Source organism: Thalassophryne amazonica, chromosome 3 (genome assembly GCF_902500255.1).
Source record: "Thalassophryne amazonica chromosome 3, fThaAma1.1, whole genome shotgun sequence".
Taxonomy (NCBI): domain Eukaryota; kingdom Metazoa; phylum Chordata; class Actinopteri; order Batrachoidiformes; family Batrachoididae; genus Thalassophryne; species Thalassophryne amazonica.
Window position 1 is genome coordinate 102,422,659 of NC_047105.1, and position 7,923 is coordinate 102,430,581.

A 7,923-nucleotide genomic window follows, 5' to 3' on the forward strand; every position below is an offset into this window, starting at 1 on the left:
CTGTCTCTCTCTCACTCATCCCTCTCTCTCTCTCCCTCTCTCTCTCTCCTCTCTCTCTCTCTCTCTCCCTCTTCCCCTCTCTCTTTCTCCCCTCCTTCCTCTCCCCTCTCTGTCTCTCTCTCTCCCTCTCCCTCTCCTCTCTCTCTCTCTCTCCCTCTCTGTCTCTCTCTCCCCTCTCTCTCTCTCTCCCTCTCTGTCTCTCTCTCCCTCTCTCTCCCTCTCTCTGTCTCTCTCTCCCTCTCTCTGTCTCTCCCTCCCTCTCTCTGTCTCTCCCTCCCTCTCTCTCTCTCCCTCTCTCTCTCTCTCTCCCTCAGATTATCTTTTTAGATACCTTTAAAAACCATTATCGGACCAATTATGTTCCGATTAATCTTTGTCCGATAACTTTTAAACCGATAAACAAAATAAACAAAGCTGAACAGCAACAAGCATTTTTAAAATTAGTTTAGCACTCACCTGTTAAAAGTTTTGTAACCGACGCACAGCTATAACCTTTGCAAACAGAAGAGAGCTGCTTGTATAAAAAGCATCTCAATCCTCTGCAGACAAAGGAGAAACAGCCCCAAAAGAAAAAAAAAAATCTCCTTTAACACCATGCCAATAGGCTGGCGATATCACCTAAGTCATCCAGAGGCATTCATTTTTAACTTATGGTTCAAATTTTAACCAAACAAATTTTGGACAAGTTATTTAAAATTACTGTCATGTCTGAAGTTTTATTAAGTGAAAATATCAGATATATGTTTTAGTTTTAAAGTAATGTGCTAATTTTTAAGGTTTTGTGAGCACATCCTGTGACCCGCAATGCATTTTGGGTAGGATGATGTAATCTCAGTACATCATGACAGGACAAATGCATTTCAGATACTCTGTTCAGGCTCCACGGACAACAGCATTAAACTCTAGTGCCTAAAACTCTCTTGAATATATTCTCTGCATTTATAGATGTTGGTTTTATTTGTGTTTGTTAAATTTCACACATTTTAAATGCAGCAGACAGGGATTACTGTATCTGGAATTTTGTTTTCAAGGCCTCTACTGCCATCTACTGGTCAGTAGTGTTCACTAAGCGTGTGGGAACCATTAGATAGCAGTGTTCTATTTATTTTGACCCCGGTTAAGTCTGATGATTATCAAATCAACTTTTTGGCTTTGCAAATGGCTTTTTTGTGTGCAATGAATGTATACATTACACAAGTTTCACTTTTTTAATGGAATTACAACCTTATTTCTTTTTCAAATTGTCCCATTTTTTGCATCCAGCCTTATTTCCTTTAGAAATTTCCTTGACAAATAATATCAGTCTATTAGGACGTCAGGTTATGTGTTACACATATACGTGTGTGTATATATTTTCCAACTTATTCCCATTGATGAAACTTTTAATTTTCTGCCTGAAAGCTTATTAGATGAGTGTGTTCAGGGCTCTGTTTGTTTACAAAATACACACATGTTACAGACCTTGAAATCCAACAGCAGGGATTGATATTATCCAAAGATTTATGAACATACAAATTAACGTGTTTACACTTTATCATGATTTTCTCCATTGTGAGATATAAAAGTGTCTTATCGTATCGTTCGTGTGTATGTGCATTATAACGCAGCGCACGAGCAACGTTATGATATTCCTCAGAACGACAACATACGCAACATGCATCCAGCAGCATACACGTTGCTGTCATAGACAACTGCCTGTAAAGTTTTTTGTCAAGTTATAACTTTCTAAACAGCGTAATTTGTAATGAAATCCACTTCATTTATGCGGCTCTTTCAGCACCATGTTTGTTTTATCAGAGACAACAGTAAGCTCCTCCTACCCCTCCAAACGGAGGGATTTGTAGCCCTTCGCCTTCCCCTCCGCCTCGCTTCAAAAAGAGAGACTCAACCAGTGTTTAGCAGAGGCACCTTTACCCAGAATCCTTTGCGATCTGTCTGTTTGTTACAAAACCTCAGAATTAGTGCATTATTCAACATTAAAAGATATAAGTTATATTTTAACTTTGTACAAACGACATAACTGACATTAATGGAGTTATTCTATCGGTATTAATGTTATTTATAATCAAAACCATAAGTCAGCATGACTTTATTTTTCAAGACCTGCGCCTGACCGGAGTGTCGTAATTGATAGAGAGTTGGCTTTTTGGCTGCTCTCGGAGTGCCTCTGTGCTGGGAGCTCTGTAGTAAACAAGAGCTTCCAGCAGAGGCCAAATGTTGAAAGAAAAGTGTGGTCTCGTTGTTGGGGTATGTTGTTGTTTTTAATATTATTATAAGCTATTAAATTTGTTCTACTACTAGTTGTAGATGTGTCAGAGGTAATATTGGAATTTATCTGTTATTGGTTATCTGTAACTTCCGATACATTTTTGGGTGGTTTATTGTTTTATCTTTATCGAAGATAATTTTTTGGTTATCTGTGCCCACCACTGGTAGTTCTATGAAACAGCGTCTGATCTGCTCTGTGCACTGGTCACTACTGGCGTCAGAAGCAGCCAGCAGCTTCTGGCGCCATAATCGCTCGACACAACGCATCAATGATGCACTGTGTTGCCAACGCCTGTTGTAATCGATTTTTATCGATTTTATCGATTCGTTGTTGCAGCCCTACTGTATAGCATAAAAAAAATCTTATCACAAAGCAACAGTAAAATAATCTTAAACATTTGCAGGCCGGACACTAAGATTTTAGGGCTCTGTGTAAATGTAGGTCAATTTTTATTTATTTTTCCCCAGTGTGCTGGTAACAAAATAGGGCTTGCATAGCAAAAACAAACATTTAAAGACCGCAAACTCTGTAGTAGACTGGTAGCCTGTGTCCAGGGTGTGCCCTGCCTCTCACCAATGACTGTAAGGACAGGCTGCAGCACCCTGTGACCCTTCCCTGGAATACCAATGTTTAGAAAACTAACTTTTTTTTTTTTTTTTTTTTTTTTTTAAGTATTCCACAGATGTGTTTGTCTGCCATCTGGAGGATTTGGTGTATGTTGTGTACATTATGGGCAGCACGGTGGTTTAGTGGTTAGGACTGTTGCCCCAATGCAAGAAGGTTGTGTGATCGCTTCCCGCCTGGTCCTTTATGTGTGGTGTTTGCATGTTCTCCCCATGTTTGCATGGGTTCCTTCCAGGTGCTCTACCTTCTTCCCAATTCCAAAAACATGCAGATTAGGTGAAGCGATGGCTCTAAATTGGCCGCAGGTGTATGTGTGTGTCTTAGTTTGTGTCTATATGTGGCCCTGTGACAGACTGGCATCCTGTCCATGGTCAAACCCCGGTTACAGGACAAAATCCCAACGGACAGAATCTCAACTCCTTATTATAAAAGTGGACAAAATCCCAGTCTCATGAGTAAATATAAATACAAAATATAATAGGGTTAGGGTTAGTGTACTACATTAATGTAGGGTTAGGGTTCAAGTAAGATGGGATTTTGGAATGAGACTGGGATTTTTTCCATTTTTGTAATAAGGGGTTGGGATTCTGTCCACTGGAATATTGTCTGTTGGAATTTTTTTCATAGATCCATCTACCCAGCCTCACACCTTGCAACTGCTGTGATAGACCCCAGCCACCCCATCAGCCACCCCATGGCCCTTAACTGGAATAAGTGGGCATAGAAAATGAACATATAAATTATGAACAGCTGCGGTTGAACTCTTGTATAGTTTGCTTGCCTCCTGATCATGCTGTGTGTTTGTCACGCCACTACATCCACCTACTAAGTTTGCGTCTGCACGGAGAAACAAGATACTCACTACATGAACAAATTCTGGACGACATATACATCCAAACAGAAGAACATAACCAGATACGAGCAACAGATAAGACGTGTGTCTGGGGATGGTGCCAAATGATTTTGTCCATGCAGTAAATTAGTGATGGTGAACTTGAAACACTGCTCCAGAATGTTTAGAAACCTGTTTCGAATATTGTTCTGGAATCCATATCACAAAGAAAACATCATGAGCTGAGCTAAATCAGACCTTAAGGGAATTCTGGGGTTTTTCAACCTGACACCTATTTAAAGAGACTTTTGCATTCAGATTTGCACCTGGGACAAAAGTCAAGTTCAGTGAGGGCCTTGTTTTTCTGATTCGAACAGGAATAAGCCCCTGAATAATAATAGATTTTTGTGAATTTGGTGCAGAGTGCAGAACCCAAAAACATCTTTAAATGGGTCCCAGGTTGAAATCCCAGATTTCCCACTTATGTTACCGATTCAAAACAAATCATCCAGTCATTCCAGCTGTTTTGACCCTCTGGTATCGAAGCATATTATATAGAAGCTACAATTGGAACACTGTATGAACTAGGATCGCACTGTTTTTATTATTATTATTTTCACATTTAAAGGCTACAGTCAGCGCAGTCTGTTCCTTTGAATATAGCAGGTTATGATAATATTTAATCATTAATTTACTCATTAATAAAATAAGACCAAAAAATCTTGCCTGTTAATTACTAATATTTAATGAGAGCACTTAATCATGTCTTAGAGTGCAGATTGACTTTTTTCTAAGTTTAATTTACTTTGTAGGACTTGTGAAGAGAAAAAAGCCAAGAGAAACCCTAAGTTTGGCTTTAAAGTTTTAACACTCGAAAAGCGTCAATATGAGGAAAGAACACATTACTTTACCGCTGTGCTTGTTACAGAGGGTAAAATATATGTCGTCGGTGACGTTTGTTTTGTTGTGGCTATTGAATAATACCATTGTACGGCAGCGACACAAACTCAACGAAAAAAAAACATTTTTTTCGTGAAACAAAACTCGGAGCAGGCACACCGTAAAAGATGTTTATCTAAAACAGGGTTGGTAAGACTGCGTGGGGTCGTTTTACCTGAATTTGGAGCTGCTTTCCTCGGCACTGAGGCGTTGAGACACACAGCAGATCGCCATAACACCGGAAACCTAAAGCCGGCACGCAGTACACACCGCCAGCCACACGGGGTCGCAGCGGAACACATCTCATCACCATGTCGATTCTCCAGAATAAAAGCTGAGTTTTCTATACTTTTTGGAATCACCCGCCGAATGTGTATGGAGGAATAAGAGTGCCAAAATTAAATAAATAAATATGTCATTAAATGAATGAATGTGTCATTAATTAATTAAATGTGTCATTAATTAAATACATAATTAAATACTTAAATGTGTCATTAATTCATTAAATGTGCCATTAATTTATTTAAATGGGGAATAATTGTTTAAATTTGTCATTAATTAATTTAAATTGGAGAATAATTATTTGAATATGTCATGAATTAATTTAAATTGGAGGAGTAAAGGTGCCTAAATTAAATAAATAAATACATCATCATTATCATTCATTAGATAATTATTATTTAAATGTGTCATTAATTACTTAAATGTTCCATTAATTAATTAAAATTGGATTAAATACATAAATATTTCACTGTTGAATTATTTCATGGTCAAAAACATATATAATTATTTCAATATTTAATTAATGACTTCATGGTGCTTGTGTTGCAGTGCATCATGAATTAATTTTATCTGTCAAACTCAGCCATCAAAGTCAGTGGGCGGGGCTAATGCTAATCTAGTCTGATCTATTGCTTTGGTCTGAAGTAGCTGCCTGGGGAGAGACAATGGAGGACCTCCATGAACTTTGTCCAAGAGTTGGTGAGAGATGCAACCCCAATTCCAATGTTGTTGGGACATTGTGTAAAATGTAAAAAAACAAAAAAAAAACAGAGTACAATGATTTGCAAATCCCCTTCAACCTATATTCAACTGAATACACCACAAAGACAAGATATTTAATGTTCAAACTGATAAACTTTATTCTTTTTGTGCAAAAACTTGCTCATTTTGAAATGGATGACTGCAACATGTTTCAAAAAAGCTGGAACAGTGGTATGTTTACCACTGTGTTACATCACCTTTACTTCTAACAACACTCAATAAGCATTTGGGAACTGAGGACACTAATTGTTGAAGCTTTGTAGGTAGAATTGTTTCCCATTCTTGCTTGATGTACGACTTCAGTTGTTCAACAGTCCGGGGTCTCCATTGTCGTATTTTGCCCTTCATAATGCGCCACACATTTTCAGTGGGCAACAGTTCTAGACTGCAGGCAGGCCAGTCTAGTCCCCGGATTCTTTAACCACAAAGCCACGCTGTTGTAACACATGTACATAGAAGTGGCTTGGCATTGTCTTGCTGAAATAAGCAGGGACGTCCCTGAAAAAGACGTTGCTTGGATGGCAGCACGTGTTGCTCCAAAACCTGGATGTACCTTTCAGCATTGATGGTGCCATCACAGATGTGTAAGTTGCCCATGCCATGGGCACTAACACACCCCTATACCATCACAGATGCTGGCTTTTGAACTTTGCGCTAGTAACAATCTGTTAGGTTTTATTCCTCTTTTGTCCAGAGGACATGACATCCACAATTTCCAGAAACAATTTGAAATGTGGAGTCATCGGACCACAGCACACTTTTCCACTTTGCATCTGTCCATTTCAAATGAGCTCGGGCCCAGAGAAGGCGGTGGTGTTTCTGGATGTTGTTATGGCTTTTGCTTTGTATGGTAGAGTTTTAAATTGCACTTGTCGATGTAGCGACAAACTGTGTTAACTGACAATGATTTTCTGCAGTGTTCCTATGCCCATGTGGTAAGATCCTTTACACAATGATGTTGGTTTTTAATGCAGTGCCGAGGGATCGAAGGTCACGGGCATTCAATGTTGGTTTTCGGCCTTGCTGCTTACGTGTAGAAAGTTCTCCAGATTCTCTGAATCTTCTGATTATATTATGGATTGTAGATGATGGAATTCCTAAATTCCTTGCAAGTGAACATTGAGAAACATTGTTCTTAAACTGTAAGACTGTTTTTTTTTCATGCAGTTGTTCACAAAGTGGTGATCCTTGCCCCATCTTTGCTTGTGAATGGCTGAGACTTTTGCTTATGCTCCTTTTATACCCAATCATGACACTCACCTGTTTCCAATTAACCTGTTCACCTGTGGAATGTTCAAAACAGAGGGAGAGTGCGTTGATCGTATAGTGGTAATATTTTCCCCAATCATACTTGTAATGACAACATGTGACAGGGCTGCATCAATTCACATCCTTCTCTCCTCTCAAAATACTGTAAAGGATCCAAAAAAAAAAAAAAAAAGTAGAACTGACAAAAATAAAACAAATATGCCCTGTTTCACACATCTAACTCATCACAGAGTAAGCACATTAACCTTGTGTGCACTCACACACACACATACCCAACATTAGACTAGTGAAATACACCTTCCATTCGTTTTATACAAACCATAGAGGAAAAACTACATGTCCCACAATGCCTTGCGACTTCACGCAAGCAGCAGCACTTCAAAAGAACACAGTTGGAAACAATGCAGTGCTAACTTCTTAAGTGATGTCAAAAACACTCTACAGTATAGACTTGTGCTGTCTGCAGCTTACATAACTTCAAAATATCATGACAAAGTAATTATCGTTACAATGCTGTTAAACGCTGGGACAACTTTTACAAACTAATTCGCGCCATCAACATACCTCTCCTTCAGAGAGAACTTCTAATGCGCACGTACTAGAGGTGGGCAGATCGATCCTAATATCGATACCAATGCTGGTATTAATATTGAACGATCCTTGTGTAAAAAGATCGATACTGAAGCTTTTCTCTCCTGCACGCACTGACTGCTGCGCACGCAGATTCATCAAAGTCTACCCTCTGTCTGTAAGAGCAGCACTGCGCTGTGTCACACAACACTGATCTTTTGCTGTTGCGCCATCACATGGCTCAGCGGCACCAGCCAACAGGCATGCCGGTAGGCTCAGCCTGGCCCGCCCACTCAGCGCTCTCCTCAAGTCAGCCCTCTACCTCAGGAGATTTTGTTTTAAGGTGTGTTGAGTGATTTTTTTAAACAAAAATGTT

The 7,923-nt window shown here is 39.2% G+C and overlaps 1 protein-coding gene across 1 annotated transcript in view; it reads right to left on the minus strand.

Annotated features, from left to right (window-relative positions):
• The window catches only part of eogt (EGF domain-specific O-linked N-acetylglucosamine (GlcNAc) transferase), a 54,485-nt gene extending 49,550 nt beyond the window's left edge, over nt 1-4,935 (minus strand). The window contains exon 1 of the mRNA XM_034167180.1: nt 4,840-4,935. The gene's annotated coding sequence lies outside the window, so the exon portion shown is untranslated. The remainder of the gene's footprint in view (nt 1-4,839) is intronic.
• Nucleotides 4,936-7,923: the final 2,988 nt, after the last annotated feature.